This window comes from Melanostigma gelatinosum (assembly GCF_949748355.1).
Source record: "Melanostigma gelatinosum genome assembly, chromosome: 20".
In the NCBI taxonomy this organism is placed as follows: domain Eukaryota; kingdom Metazoa; phylum Chordata; class Actinopteri; order Perciformes; family Zoarcidae; genus Melanostigma; species Melanostigma gelatinosum.
Genome location: NC_136653.1, coordinates 8,074,211 through 8,090,208, shown reverse-complemented (window position 1 = coordinate 8,090,208; position 15,998 = coordinate 8,074,211). Strand labels below are relative to the sequence as shown.

The 15,998-nt window shown below is 43.1% G+C and overlaps 1 pseudogene across 1 annotated transcript; it reads right to left on the bottom strand.

Moving 5' to 3' along the window:
• Nucleotides 1-286: 286 nt before the first annotated feature.
• Nucleotides 287-14,117, bottom strand: LOC306794295 (cullin-2-like; annotated as a pseudogene). Its single transcript has 15 exons — nt 13,958-14,117; nt 12,594-12,732; nt 12,097-12,199; nt 11,917-12,011; nt 8,581-8,705; nt 7,956-8,112; nt 7,621-7,731; nt 6,653-6,815; nt 6,424-6,548; nt 6,117-6,224; nt 5,864-5,923; nt 5,622-5,750; nt 5,402-5,488; nt 5,236-5,292; nt 287-400 (listed from the first exon to the last, which is right to left on the bottom strand). The product of its transcript is annotated as a cullin-2-like (transcript).
• Nucleotides 14,118-15,998: the final 1,881 nt, after the last annotated feature.

Genomic DNA, 15,998 nt, shown 5'->3' with positions numbered 1-15,998 from the left:
CTCTTGGTTGCCATTAGCTTTAAAAACGTGAAACTTTTATTTACCTTAGTAATGCTAGAATAACAACCACTGATCTCATGGTAACAGACAAGCCACTGGTAGGGCTTAGTCATTGAAGTAGCTCACCATGGCTCAGTGAAACAATTTAATATCAGGTAGTCATAATGTCTTTTAATTATGTGAATAAAGTTATTGATAGCTGTTTATACAGTAAAATTAACATGTGCAATAAAAATGGGATGTAATGCAAATAAGTGAAAAATGATTGCCCTTGTTAATTGTTTTGTCACAGAATTTCGAAAGCAGTCAAACGGCCATGGCAGAGACCGTCTTTGGAATCCTTGTCATTCGAAAAGAAGGTGCAGAGCCCAGTGATGACCCTGAGGATGCTGGAGTCATTCTGGAGGGGGTGGAAGTGCTAGATGAGTTGGAAAAGGTACCTTTTGCGGTGTCAATGTTGCTTGCGCTTGTGTAAGCTCTCAACCTGAGCTACCTTCCAGAGCTCAAGTACACATTCGAAGCTCTGCAGAAGATCATGATGGAACTAAATGGAAACAAACTATCCATAAAAGGACAAGCTCTCAAAACAAAGCTTTTCCATTAGTTTGAGACTGCCCACTGATGGCTAAAGCGGATAAGAAACTTCCGTGTTTCTGTGCTATATTCTGTAATCCTGTGAGTTCACCAGGACATTAAACGACAAGTGCAGTAAGTTAGTAATTGCAAATGTTTAAAAGGAATGTTTTTAATGTTTTAAGAAGAATGTTTGAAATCTTTTAAGAAGAATGTTAGAAAGGTTTTAAGAGGAATGTGTTTGTTTTTTTAAACCGCTTGTTTTTTTTCAAATGGATGAAGTACCAAGATCCACTATGTTGGCACTTTCAAAAATAAGTGAAGCAGTATACTTTATTATTTTGAATAATATATATATATATATATATATATATATATATATATATATATATATATATATATATATATATATATATATATATATAGTGATTTTATATATATATATAGTGATATATATATATAGTGATTTTATATATATATATATATATATATATATATATATATATATATATATAGTTTTATAAATATATATATATATAGTTTTATATATATATATATATATAGTGATTTTATATGATATATAGTGATTTATAGTGATTTTATATGATATATAGTGATTTATAGTGATATATATATATATATATATATATATATATATATATATATATATATATATATAGTGATCTTGCCGAAGATGAAGAACGGGTAGAGAGGACCATTCACTCTCATCAGCCGTACCCACATCAATCAGGCCGGCATTAGCTATATTAGTATCAGTGAATGTGTGGCTCATGATGATGACTTCTTCTTCTTCTTCTTCTTCTTCTTCTTCTTCTTCTTCCAGGGAAGCCGCCCGGAGGTACCGAGAAAGGCGGAACGAATATCACAAATGGCTCCAAAATCAAGTGGCCATGCTACAAAATCAAGTGGCCATGCTTGATAATCAAAACAAGAACCTTATTGAGGAGCTTAGAGCCTTAAAGACATGCAACACTTCTTCGAAACCCCCGTCCTTGCTGTAAAAATTATGTTTTTAATGTATATGCTTTAATGTATATGCGTATATGCTTCTTCCTCCTCCTCCTCCTCCTCCTCCTCCTCCTCCTCCTCCTCCTCCTCCTCCTCCTCCTCGCCCGGAGGTACCGAGGAAGGAAGAACGAATATTACAAATGCCTCGAAAATCAAGTGGCCATGCTCCTTAAAGTGCTCCTTAAATGCTCCTTAAAGTGTGCATGTCCTTAAAGGACATGCACACTTCTTCTTCTTCTTCTTCTTCTTCTTCCTCCCCCTCCTCCTCCTCCTCCTCCTCCTCCTCGCCCGGAGGTACCGAGGAAGGAAGAACGAATATTACAAATGCCTCGAAAATCAAGTGGCCATGCTCCTTAAATGCTCCTTAAAGTGTGCATGTCCTTAAAGGACATGCACACTTCTTCTTCTCCCTCTTCCTCCTCCTCCTCCTCCTCCTCCTCCTCCTCCTCCTCCTCGCCCGGAGGTACCGAGGAAGGAAGAACGAATATTACAAATGCAAATGCCTCGAAAATCAAGTGGCCATGCTCAAAAATCAAGTGGCCATGCTCCTTAAATGCTCCTTAAAGTGTGCATGTCCTTAAAGGACATGCACACTTCTTCTTCTTCTTCTTCTTCTTCTTCTTCTTCTTCTTCTTCTTCTTCTTCTTCTTCTTCTTCTTGCTTCCAGGGAAGCCGCCCGGAGGTACCGAGAAAGGCGGAACGAATATCACAAATGGCTCCAAAATCAAGTGGCCATGCTACAAAATCAAGTGGCCATGCTTGATAATCAAAACAAGAACCTTATTGAGGAGCTTAGAGCCTTAAAGACATGCAACACTTCTTCGAAACCCCCGTCCTTGCTGTAAAAATTATGTTTTTAATGTATATGCTTTAATGTATATGCGTATATGCTTCTTCCTCCTCCTCCTCCTCCTCCTCCTCCTCCTCCTCCTCCTCCTCCTCGCCCGGAGGTACCGAGGAAGGAAGAACGAATATTACAAATGCCTCGAAAATCAAGTGGCCATGCTCCTTAAAGTGCTCCTTAAATGCTCCTTAAAGTGTGCATGTCCTTAAAGGACATGCACACTTCTTCTTCTTCTTCTTCTTCTTCTTCTTCTTCCTCCCCCTCCTCCTCCTCCTCCTCCTCCTCCTCCTCGCCCGGAGGTACCGAGGAAGGAAGAACGAATATTACAAATGCAAATGCCTCGAAAATCAAGTGGCCATGCTCAAAAATCAAGTGGCCATGCTCCTTAAATGCTCCTTAAAGTGTGCATGTCCTTAAAGGACATGCACACTTCTTCTTCTTCTTCTTCTTCTTCTTCTTCTTCTTCTTGCTTCCAGGGAAGCCGCCCGGAGGTACCGAGAAAGGCGGAACGAATATCACAAATGGCTCCAAAATCAAGTGGCCATGCTACAAAATCAAGTGGCCATGCTTGATAATCAAAACAAGAACCTTATTGAGGAGCTTAGAGCCTTAAAGACATGCAACACTTCTTCGAAACCCCCGTCCTTGCTGTAAAAATTATGTTTTTAATGTATATGCTTTAATGTATATGCTTCTTCTTCCTCCTCCTCCTCCTCCTCCTCCTCCTCCTCCTCGCCCGGAGGTACCGAGGAAGGAAGAACGAATATTACAAATGCAAATGCCTCGAAAATCAAGTGGCCATGCTCAAAAATCAAGTGGCCATGCTCCTTAAAGTGCTCCTTAAATGCTCCTTAAAGTGTGCATGTCCTTAAAGGACATGCACACTTCTTCTTCTTCTTCTTCTTCTTCTTCTTCTTCTTCTTCTTCTTCTTCTTCTTCTTCCAGGGAAGCCGCCCGGAGGTACCGAGAAAGGCGGAACGAATATCACAAATGGCTCCAAAATCAAGTGGCCATGCTACAAAATCAAGTGGCCATGCTTGATAATCAAAACAAGAACCTTATTGAGGAGCTTAGAGCCTTAAAGACATGCAACACTTCTTCGAAACCCCCGTCCTTGCTGTAAAAATTATGTTTTTAATGTATATGCTTTAATGTATATGCGTATATGCTTCTTCTTCCTCCCCTCCTCCTCCTCCTCCTCCTCCTCCTCCTCCTCCTCCTCCTCCTCCTCCTCCTCGCCCGGAGGTACCGAGGAAGGAAGAACGAATATTACAAATGCCTCGAAAATAAAGTGGCCATGCTACTTAAAGTGCTCCTTAAATGCTCCTTAAAGTGTGCATGTCCTTAAAGGACATGCACACTTCTTCTTCTCCCTCTTCCTCCTCCTCCTCCTCCTCCTCCTCGCCCGGAGGTACCGAGGAAGGAAGAACGAATATTACAAATGCCTCGAAAATCAAGTGGCCATGCTCAAAAATCAAGTGGCCATGCTCCTTAAAGTGCTCCTTAAATGCTCCTTAAAGTGTGCATGTCCTTAAAGGACATGCACACTTCTTCTAAACACTCCCTGTCCTTGCTGTAAAAATGATGATCACCCCTTCTGATTGACATTGTTTTTAATGTATATGCTTTAATAAAGTATTTGCTCAGTCTCTCTTCTGCTTAGAACCTGATTTGCTGTCCCTTCAGAGATGACTCGATTGCCACGACTGTCAGCGGCCGAGCCAAAGCAATGTCTCTCTCCCCCCTCTCACATCTTTTGGTAGATGACACGCATGCTGTGGAACGACCACCATGTTGTTGCGCAGTGCATGCTGGAAGAAGGGGATGTATTTGAACACATCTTACATAAACCACACACACAGATGGATGTGGATGTGGAAGAAAATAATTGATGGCATTCTCTGACTTAGTGGATACAACCAACGTCTCGAATACTCAAGAATTTGTCGCAGTGATTTTTTGATTTGCGTGCAGTGATTCCCGCTCTCTCACTCCCCCCATGTGCAGTTTGTTAGGTGGACATCGTGGAAACTAAACAACCGGGGCAAGAATCCAATACCACTGAGACCTGCACTGAACACCTGTGCCAATTGTGAAACCTTATTCCTGTCCAGTCTATAACAAAACACCGTCAACTTTAGCCTTCCAAGAGACAAAAAAACATTGCAGAATGCATGGGCAGGGAAAAATAAATTCTGTCCCAGTGAATTGGCTACTGCATTTAAATATTTAAAAATGTCTGCATTAATCACAGCAGATGGAGTGCTTTGTGTTATAGACAGCCGCAATTAAAACACATCATCGTCACTGTCCATTACATAGTTTGGTTTGGCTGTAATGTGCAAAATGCTTCAGTCTCTTATCTTGGTTTGCAGAATTTGAAGCAGCTTTGAAACGTCTTTTCTTAAACACCTGAGGCAGGCTGTAACGTGAGTGTATGTAGTCTCATTAAATGCAATGCAGGTGCAGTACCAGCAGGCTGCACTGCAGCACCACGCCCGATCCTTTAGTATGAGCAGCACTCTGTCACAGGCAAAGCAAAGCCGCGGTGGATTCGTCCGTCATGAGGCAAGATCGTGTAATTAACTGGCACTCACAAATATGAGTCCGAAGGAAATGACAGATGTCCATGTTTGGGTCCATGACATGTCATAATCCAGGGATAAACAGCAATCACTCACCTGTTAAATAAAAACAAAAAACAATTGCTAGGTGGCCTATTCTTAGTACACTGCTATTATAAACTACATATTATAGTCACAAAACGTATCCTGTGACACATAAAGTACGCTCATGTCTGTGTACATTCTGTGCAGTTTGCTCGTGAACTCGTAGCCACAAGCTTGCTGTAAAAAAATAAAATCAGGAGAATGTTGGATATGGTTTCTTCTTTATGACCCCTTCCGTTCAGACATGTTGCAAACCGTAGTTACTAAGGCTCAGCTTTGCATTTACCTTTAGTTTGTTGATCATGGCTTCTTCTGAGTCCATTGACAATGATAAACCGTGTATTAACCGCTTCGCTAGCATTCTGGCATAAAACTGTGGGAAAGAAAAGCCAGAACTTGAAAAACAGAATGACTCTTTGAAGACAATACGGACCCAACTAATGGACTAAACCACCCTCCTAGTCATGGTTTTAATAATACTGCAGCATCAGAGGAACTCTGGTCACCTTTTGAAAAATGTCCTTGTCGTCTATGTACTTGAACACCGTGATGAAGCTCGTCAGCTTGTCCTCCACCTCGTTCTCCGTCATTCCCTTTGCAGACTTTTTCAGCAGATTGTCACAGTATTTCGCCAGCTGCACAGACACACCAGGAGGGACACGACCTGGTCAGGGCACTGTGTGTAACACTGTGTGTGTGTGTGTGTGTGTGTGTGTGTGTGTGTTTGTATGCGAGCGTGTGTACTTACAAGTTCAGGGGCTTTACAGATGGACTTGGGCTCCCTGAAGTTCACCACGGACGTCAAAGCCTGAGAGAGAGCAAGAGACATCAAATAAACACATTCAGTCCAACTGAGAAAAACACATCACCACGTGTACATAGTTATACTTTAACACATTTAGAACTGTAGTTATATGCAGTTACAGAAAGTACACAAGGAAAACACAACCTCACGTTTTCAATCGAGTAACTGTTGTGAGTACCGTATGCTGTTCAGTTACCTTATCGAGTGCACTCATGAAGTGCTGATCTCCGTTTAGAACTGTGTTTATGAGCTGAACAAATTTACTGTGAACCTCCAGCACCGACTCCACAAACAGGGTTGGCATCTAGGGGAAGCCGGAAGAGCGAGACAAAAGGTTGCATTCAAATGCCTTGCAGCTAAAACTAACAGACAAAATCATTATTTTAAAAGAGATTAAGCGGTCAAATCAAGCCGCCTTTGAGCTCCAGCGGTACAACTTGCAGCAGCTTGAAAATCCACGATTCTGTACGTCCAACAGACACACACACTGCTGGAGTACTAACGTTTTCCTGAGAGAGGTTACTGGTGCCTCGGATGCCCTCGTTGTGGATGTGGACCTGCAGCTCCTGGATCATGTGGGGCAGCCCGTTGGACACGGACCGCAACAGGGTGTACATGTTGGCCATGTCTGGACAAAAACAACACAAAACTCAATGCGTGTACATAGAACCATTTGTTTCACACAAAAACAGATGACGCATCAGGACACAGAGGGGCCCGCGCTGCACTGACCCTCTCTCTTCTCCTGCCGAATAATGCTCTGGCACTCCCCGTGCAGGAACTGCAGATGATCCGCCACCATCCTCTGCTGGCATTCATGGATGACTTTGGCATAGGAGCTGGGGTGCAGGTACTTCCGACATCTCATCTCTTCGTCTTTCAACCGCCCTAACACCTGGAGGAAGAGAGAGGGACATGATATGAATAGGTTCAGATTCAACACAATGCACGCGCACACACACACACACACACACACGTAAAAGTCATGAAGGCAACAAGAGAATAAGCTGCCTCCTCACAGTTAAAACTGGGTCAGATAAGCAGCTGAGACTGACGCTGTCCAGACAGTTAGTGACTGTACTACAGCGTCTGTTGCTGCTCTTTCGCAGTCATATCACACAATGCCCTAATGCCTGGATAACAGTTTAATAATGATCCTGTTAGAACGCTGGGGGGGGGGGGGGGAATCTATCAGAGACAGCTGATTATTACTCGAATGAATGAAAGAGAGAGAGAGAGAGATAGCCAGAGAGAGACACAGAGCGAGACAGAGACACAGACAGACAGAAAGAGAGAGACAGAGACAGACAGAGAGAGAGCGAGAGAGACAGACAGACAGAGAGACAGAGAGACAGAGACAGAAAGAGAGAGACAGAGACAGACAGACAGACAGAGAGAGAGAGAGACATGGAAGCTGAAGTCGCCCAGGGGTCTGTGATCTCAGCCTTAGCGAGCTAATACTCAGATTAAAACTATTATGTCACTGGACTGACATGATCTGCCAGTTCATATACACACACACAAACTGGCCCTGGGTGAATGTACTCATCTGATGGATGCTGATGTACACACACACACACACACACACACACACACACACAACACACAACACACACACACACACACACACACACACACACACACACACACACACACACACACACACTGATGTGCAGGCTTTATCCGTCCATCTCTCCTACCTTCTCCATATACTGTGAGCAGTTGGACTCTTGCAGGAGATTGGAGGCTTCCTGCTTGTAATACTCTCCCGTTCTTGTCAGAAATGGCGCTTCGAAGATTTCCTGATAAAACTGCAACACAGGAAGAGGGCGTGGCCCGCGTAGGATTTAGTATCAACGGACATACACAGGCCTATATGAACGGCTGCTGTACAACACACAGATGGTAATTAAAGACATTAAGCAGCCAACAAAAAACAACAAAATTGTCTTTGAATTTTGGCTGCATAAATAACCCGATATAAAACCACAATGCAAACAATTGTAATCCTCTGGGGGACTATTTGTTGCCTCACCTTTAGTGGAAACTTCTTCTTGTACTGTTCAACATGAACAAAGGAGTTGATGACCCCGTGGATTACCTTCTGGTTAGGGTTCTCCCCACAACGATCACTGGAAGACACGAGGAATCCAGACATGAACAGTGTGAAAGTGTCTCTCTTATCTCTACCCCTGCAGAGAGCCAGACATATTCATCTTGGTCACCAATTGTGGCTCAAATTGTGTGAAAAACATACTTACAAACATACAAACATACAAAAACACGTGCTCTCCTTCCTTTCATGTCGGGCTGTGCGACACGGACAAAGTCTATCACCACGTGTGTCATTTTCATACCTCAATTACCATATATACACATATATATATATATATATATATATATATATATATATATATATATATATATATATATATATATATATATATATCACGATGTAGCACGGTTTCTGGTCATTCAATTAATACAAAATATAGAAGAAATCGTCTGTTAGAAATAACCACATGGTTTTGTATACTATTGTGTGAACTTGACAAATACTGAATGAATACATCTGGATAAATCTGAGTTAGAATGTGCTTGTTGTTATCAGTTATTGTGTTTCCAGCCCTACTCATATTAAACAACCCTAATTGGAGCACAAGTGTCCATATCCAATACCTCTCCGATCTCCATGAGCGGCTCGTTCATGTCCACTCCCCCGTAGCCGTACTGCAGGTCTGCTTCTGTTAGCTTGTTCTTCTTGATGAACTGAGTGTTGAGGTACCTGAGCAGAGTGGGGTAGGAGGTCAAGATGTTAGGGTATCAACTGCATCCAGAGGAGTTTGAGGAGGTGTCGTCTAATATCTCGTGTGTGGGCCTCTAGTTACAAGTTGAGTTCATGGAGGGCTGCGTGAGACTGACATTCTTTGGTGACTCACTCGCTCTGTGCCTGCTGAGTGTCAGGTGAGCCAATGAAAGCAAAAAAACGAACTCTCCAGGATTGCTGGACAGTGAATAAGCCAGAGGCACACATAAAGGCATTTGTATTTACGAATATCAAAGAGAAAATACCTGATTTTATAATATATTAAACACGAGCATGAGACACGGTATATCAAGAAGTCTTTTCTGCCGTTTGTTTACAAATGGCAGCTACTTATGGGAGCTCTGTTCTCAACACCACGACACATTATGGATGTAGTATTCCTTACAGACAACTTCCTGGTTTCCAGTGACACACAATGCTTTCCCAATAGTCACATGGAAACTGTGGAACTGCGCCGATGGAACACATCCATGTGTTTCGATCCAACATTGGTTTCATTGACTGGTCAAACGCAGGTTATTCATATCTGTATTCAAATCAGATTATATTTACGGAAGAATCCCGTCTTAATCTTGCATGAATCATATGTCAGACATGTTCACCGTGGATCAAATGAAAGAGCTCTGATAATCCACACAAAAACACACAGCGCATCGGCGTGAGGGCCGATGTCACTTGTTCATCCGGCACGCACTCTGATGTTGAAATGCATCAGACTGAACTTGTGTCTCAACACATCTCTGCTGGTGTCTCAACATTTCTCAAAAGGAAGCGAGGAGTGACTTCGCAGGATATCTACCACATACAGACTGACACACGTATTGTGATGGCTTTCACCACAGCTGGTCTATGCAGGCTGAGTTAGTCCACCTTAAAATGATGTGCAGCTCCCATCAGCGTAGGTTTGGTATTAACGTCGGTGGGGCCCAGAACATTATGAGCGTAAAGACACTTCAATTCTTCAATTTATAGTGGAAATGTATTCATTCATGTAAAGGAAAACACAAAATGATGAGCCAGGTAACGATTCCAAATGTAAAAATATAATGGAATATAATACAGTAAGGCTCTCAGACATTCTGTGTTGCTTTCAAATATTTATTCTCCTGTAGATCAACTTGATCAACTGGACAGGAATTACTCTTCCCTCCTCTTTTTTGTCATTAACCTTATTACATGTGCATGTGGCATCTATTCACGTTCATTCATTTGAATTCATTTAAAGACTATGGACTTTAACAGCTCATATGAGAGTATGAAGTCATAATATTGTGAGAAAAAAAAAAAAACTGATAATAATACTATAACTTATTATCAGGAATAAATCTCCCCATTGTGTGGCTCATTGACCACACACTAGTTTACTTCACCACCTCTGATAAAGTAAAGGCTGGATCCACTTCATCATGAACATCATATCAAATCCCTCCATTGAAAGCAGTTTCACATCATTCGGGCTTTTTCTGGAACAATTCGAGATTTGTTATCCCAAGGACGACTAGGTCCTATTCTGGACCCGAGAGTGTTGAACTACTACCTACCTACCTACTCAACATTACAAGTTCAAAACGCTCAGATCGTGATCAGACCGAGGGATTGCTTTACAACCACAGATCTCGCAGACGCTTGCGTGGCGATACACTCGGCCCACAGGCAGTTTCTGAGATTTCGAGGCATAGCCTTCGTGTAACTTTCTTTCCAGAGCTGGAAATATGCGCCGTTTCCAACCTATTGCGTTTTTTAAAAGGACAGTCCACCGCTAAACCCAGAGCTCCCTCAGGAGATTTGGCGTTGGAGCTTGAGGCTCCTCGCGGCCCATTGATTCTGTTATCTCTTCATCCCTCTTGTACCCACTTCGCTTCAAATGGCTCCAAGGTTACATTGTGCCCGAATGCGGCGTATCGGCCTTGAACTATCCCTGCGGCTTTTGAGCTCATACGGCTTTTTCCCCCTGTGTCCTGTGTGTGTGCGCTTCACGCTCACATAGACAACACTCGCAGTGTGCGCTTGTGTGCCCAGTTGTTTGTCTGTTTTGCTAATCCGGACAAATGCAAAGCCCCGTCTAAATAGCGGCTTTCTCGCTGGATTGTCGAGGCTATCCCGCTGGCCAACAACAGCAAGGGTCTTCCACTGCCTCAAGGTGTGAGGGTGCATTTGAACAGGGGCAAGGCATCATGGGTTTTGTTCAAAGGGGGTTTCTGGGACTGTTTGGTCATCGCTGCACATGAGTGTCTGGATGTGACAGTCCCTTCAGTGGCTCATTCTGTCCTTCACTGGGTCTGTGATGCACTAGTGTGCTGGAGGTTTGACTCGGGTTTGGTGGCTGCTCTACAGGGCGTGAATATATGACCATGAAGGGAACAAAACGTTCTGTCTATAACTTCTGCTCCCCAATAGAGAGTAACCTAACATCTCGCTGCACCCTATGCCTCCATCAGCAGTACGGCAATCACATTCAACCCGACGTCCCTCAAGCCATCGATCTTTGACGAGCATTAAACACCAGCATCAAGTGTCCAAGGACTGCTAATACAACTGCTCGTGTTGGGTATCACGTGATTCAGTTGGCACTTCAGTCCAACCTCCACAACAGGGTGATTTGTGTTTGACAAGATGCGAACATAAACATGTATATTCACAGACATCAGATGAAGATAATAGGCGAGCCTCTTCTATATTAAGAACTCAACACAGCTATGTCACCACTAAAGCCAAGAGCCGCCCTCTCTCTCACTCTCGCTGACATAATAAATTACAAAAGGCATATGTATGACAGTCTGGTAACTTATAAATAGATCTGAAAGCTCTCCAAGGGAGTATTGAGTTTTAATGGATCAGGAAACGCCACCGCGCTTTCAAGGTAATTTTACAAGTGTACAAAAACTTGATGTGAGCTTGTGATAGAACGAGACCGTCCTGCATCTCAGGAACTTGACACACGGAGCCAACTTGGAAGAGCCAAGAAGGACAAAGACAGACACCAGCTTTGGCTCACGACTTCTGCTAGAAGTTGTAGTCCAACACACCACAATAACAACAGCCAACAGCAGCTTCACTATGGACACGTCCTTCATTTGTACTTGAAAAATATGCCAAAATAAACAACATAACGAAGTAGCCAACCATTCCAACACCATTGTGAATTCAAGCAAGGTTAAGGCAATGCTACCTGTACAAGCAGTCCATGTAGTCAGCTCCTTTGCTGTACTCATCCCAGTATCTGTGGTACATCACTAAAACCTTCTCCTCAGAATCCAAGACTTTCTGAAAATACACACACACAAGCGTTACATGCGTTATGGAAAGAAGACATCATGCAGAAATAAAAATGCTTTTCGCGAGTGCTTACCTTGTACAACTGCCGAACATGATTCTCAAGAAACACCTTGGTCTCTGTGTATAATTTCTCACCCAAAGGCTCTGGGTATGAGACGCACAAGGCATAAATGTCGCTGGTGTGGGAATTTAGGATAGAAATGAGCACAAATGTGGTTCCATGATGTTTAGATGTTAATATACAGTTAATAGTGATGTAGTATGCAATACTAGATACGGCTTATGCTGCGATTCTCTGCAAATAAATGAATAGTTTAATGCTTGCTGTCTGCCTGGCTCATTTCACAACTGACACTGAACATATCAATAACAACTCTTTGAAAAACTGATCTGCCTTTCTTAATTAGCCATATTTGGTGTTTAAAATCAAATACATAAAAAATATATACAAGCTGGCACCTGCTTCACTGCACTAAGCAGCTGGATGACTTTCTGTCCATGAACCCTGTTCTAAAAAAAATCTTGTGTTGTAGTTTAAATTTCAATATGGAGCAAGTTGGCATAGGATACGAGAACCGATCGTTCCAGGTGGCTCTCTCCACATAGTCGAGCATCACAACAGCCTTGATTGTCGTCAGTAGCTTGTTCCATGTCTCGTCAAAGTCCACCACCCGTGGCTTTAAGGACATTGTACCGTTTCTCTTTCAGTCTGATAGAAAAACAGAAAAGCAGGAATACAGAAGTGAGTAAAGGAATAAAAAAAATATAGGAACTCTTCAATTCAGTTCCTAAATAATTATGTTGATATTATTAGTGAACCAGGCGTAAGCAGTAGCATCAAAAAAAAGAAATACACATGCATCCTTAGCAAGGTGACACAATACACCAATAAACATAATTATGGAAAACATCTTCATGGTATTTTTATGAAGCTCTTGGCACTGTAAATAGTGGTAACAATATTAAGCAAAAATGTGTTTGTTTGTTTAAATAACAAAACCAAAAAAAAGTCTTAATCAAGAGTAACTACATTAAATAGATGTAAGGATAAAGAGCAAAGTGAACATGTACATCAACAGACTTAAGTCTCTGATAAAACAGCTGCTCACATTACTACAGTAGCAACAGATGAGATAAACATTGGACTCAAGTTCATGGAGGCAATGCTAACGTTCATCAACAGTGAACACATTGAGACAACCATCAGATGTCAATTAATGTAACGTTAGCTGTGCAACTTACCAAGAGACTGTTACATATAAAAAATATATAGACTTCTATGTCTGTGTCAGAAGAATCACAGATCACCTGCAAGTAGGAGAAACTAGGCCCTGTGTTGTTTCTCGTCATTCATACCAGTTGATTTCACGTCAGTGAAACCACTGCAACATCCTCATGCAGTTTTCTGCTATTAGAGACATCAGGTCAAAATCTTATATCCATCTTTCAGTTGTTTGGTTCTGTTATTTAGATAGCTATGCCTTGTCTGAATAAAATAATACAAAGATCATGTAATTCGGTCAAGGCGTTACAAAGTTATTCCACTTTGAAGATGGTAGAAACGTGTGGATTAATGAATAGATTTCCATGCATCTGTATTATAGGCAATGGCACCGTAATGTGGAGGATTATCACAAATTTGTCTCACACTGAGCGCGTGACGTCACAGAAAGGGGTTATGGCTTTAATGGCATCGCCCAAGGCAGCCGGCGTTTGCGGCGGGAAGGGTGGGTCAGAAAAACATTAATTTACGGCCGATTAATCAATTTATAGGGATTTCTGTTACTTACCAACAGATTCTATGTACTTTTTGCTACAAGATACAGTGAAATCGATTTTCTGAAAGTGATGATAGACGCATGATTTTGCTAACTGAAAGCTCAAAACTGAAAGTCAACAAACTTCTCGTGTACTTAGAAATTTCGTTGACCCACCTGCATGGAGCTGCGATCGTCTGCTTCAATCGTGACTACTCGGCTGTTCCAAATAAGGTTCGGTAACAACCGTAAATGGTTTTGTGCACCCGCTCAAGTCGCGTCATTGCCGGAAACTCCGTGCCGTGCAGCGAGGCGGCGGTTGAACCCGCGAGGCGGCGGTTGACGGTGGTTGAACCCCCGTTACTCGCCTTCTCGGGCTAGTTCGTCACAATGTATGCGAGCAATGAATACAGATGTTTTGATATTATTAATCTACATTTAATAACCTTTCCATAGATACAAAACGTTTTGTTCTAGCCCGAAAAATAAATTCACAGCAGCAGAGTTACCGCGCCAGGATAGTGTGTACGCTGATATTCTACACGGATCCACTCTGGATCTGATGTCCCTACTGCTATCCATACATCCACACATATGCCAGTATCCGTCTATCAAAACGAAGTGTCAACGTTACTAAATACACAGCCTTCTTACAGTCATGATAAAGGCAGCCAAGTTAAGGTTACTAGCTAGCGGAATGCCAATCCCAAAATAGGATGGCTAGCTAGCATGCTACTTCTTCCTGTTCAGGTCCCAGCAGTTTTGAGGCTGTTAGTCAGCTAGCAGGAAGCTAACGATAGCTCAGCTATCGCTAGCAAATGGTCATCTTCTTTGCAATGTCCCCACATTTATACTGACAGCTCGGCAAAACATGGTGCTGTTGTTAAACAAAACAGGTTGTTGAGGTCAATCGTGGACTTTTGAATAGTACGTACCTCTGTTCGGTATTTATTTGTTGTAAAACGAAAGTTACGAACGTAACTACGGTTCTATGAATCCTGGATGACCGCCAGAGGCAGTGCTTAACACTGAATGTATTCCGTCTCGCGCATGCGCAGGTCGAATATTTATATCAACAAAGTCACGTGTGACCTCGGATGACCACCGTCATCTATAAGTTCCGGTGTCATCCTGAGCTCAGTCCTATGGAATCTTCTCGCGAGTTCACGGGATTCCGAGTGACCAAGAACTCTGGCGGTCATCCAGGATTCATAGAACCGTAGTTACGTTCGTAACTTTCGTTCTATTTCATCCTTACTGACCGCCAGAGGCAGTGCTTAACACTGGATGACTTATACCAAAAGAGTCACGAGGAAGCACAGTAACTACCCCTTATAGCTCCGGCAGAGAAAATTGGCCAAGAACCCTCCCCAGTGGGTGAGGGTCGGCAACGTTAACTCTGTAGTGTTTGGTAAATGTGCTCGGTGATGCCCATGAGGCCGCCGCACATGTATCCCCCACAGGTACACCACTCAGGCTTGCCCTCGGTGTGGAGACACTCTTGGTAGTGACCCTTCACCCCGGATGGCCGAGCGCAGCCGCTCGCCTTGTATGTATCGGCAATGGCCTCCACTATCCAGTGGGACAGGTGCCATTTTTCCTTTTTTTCCTTAAAAAGGAGCACAGCCCTTCTTAGGCTCACCATAACTGACTATGCAGGCGGTGGCTTCCATATAAGCTCTGAGGGCCCACACTGGGCACAGCAGCCTTGACCTCTCCTCTCCCGATGGGGGAGGGGGGGGGTCAACTTTGCCAGCTGGATAGGCCGGTTTATATGTGAACGTATCCACCCCCTTGGGAGAAACACTGCCTTAGGCCAGAAAGTGACACCCAAGCCATCTGAGTTCCACCTCAGACATGATTCTTCCACTGATAGGGCATGCAGCTCGCCCCCACATTGAGCTGAATTGACAGCAAGGAGAAAACCGTCTTGCTGATAGCCATCTAGGCTCCGCCTGTGCCAGGGGTTCAAAAGGACAAGCATAAGCTGTCCAGTACCAAGGGTAGGTCCCATGCAGGGGAGACCGGCCCTTATCCAGGAGAGACTGTAGAAACTCAGTACAGCAGGCACGGGGCGCTGTACTGGGACCTTGTTCTGAGCCGCACACTAGTCGGAGAACAGCTTCCACCTGTTTCTTGTACTGCAGGCAGGTAGACCGCGCACTGGCATTCAGAATAGTCCGTCAGACTGGTTCTATGCAGCCACTCAGCATCCGGT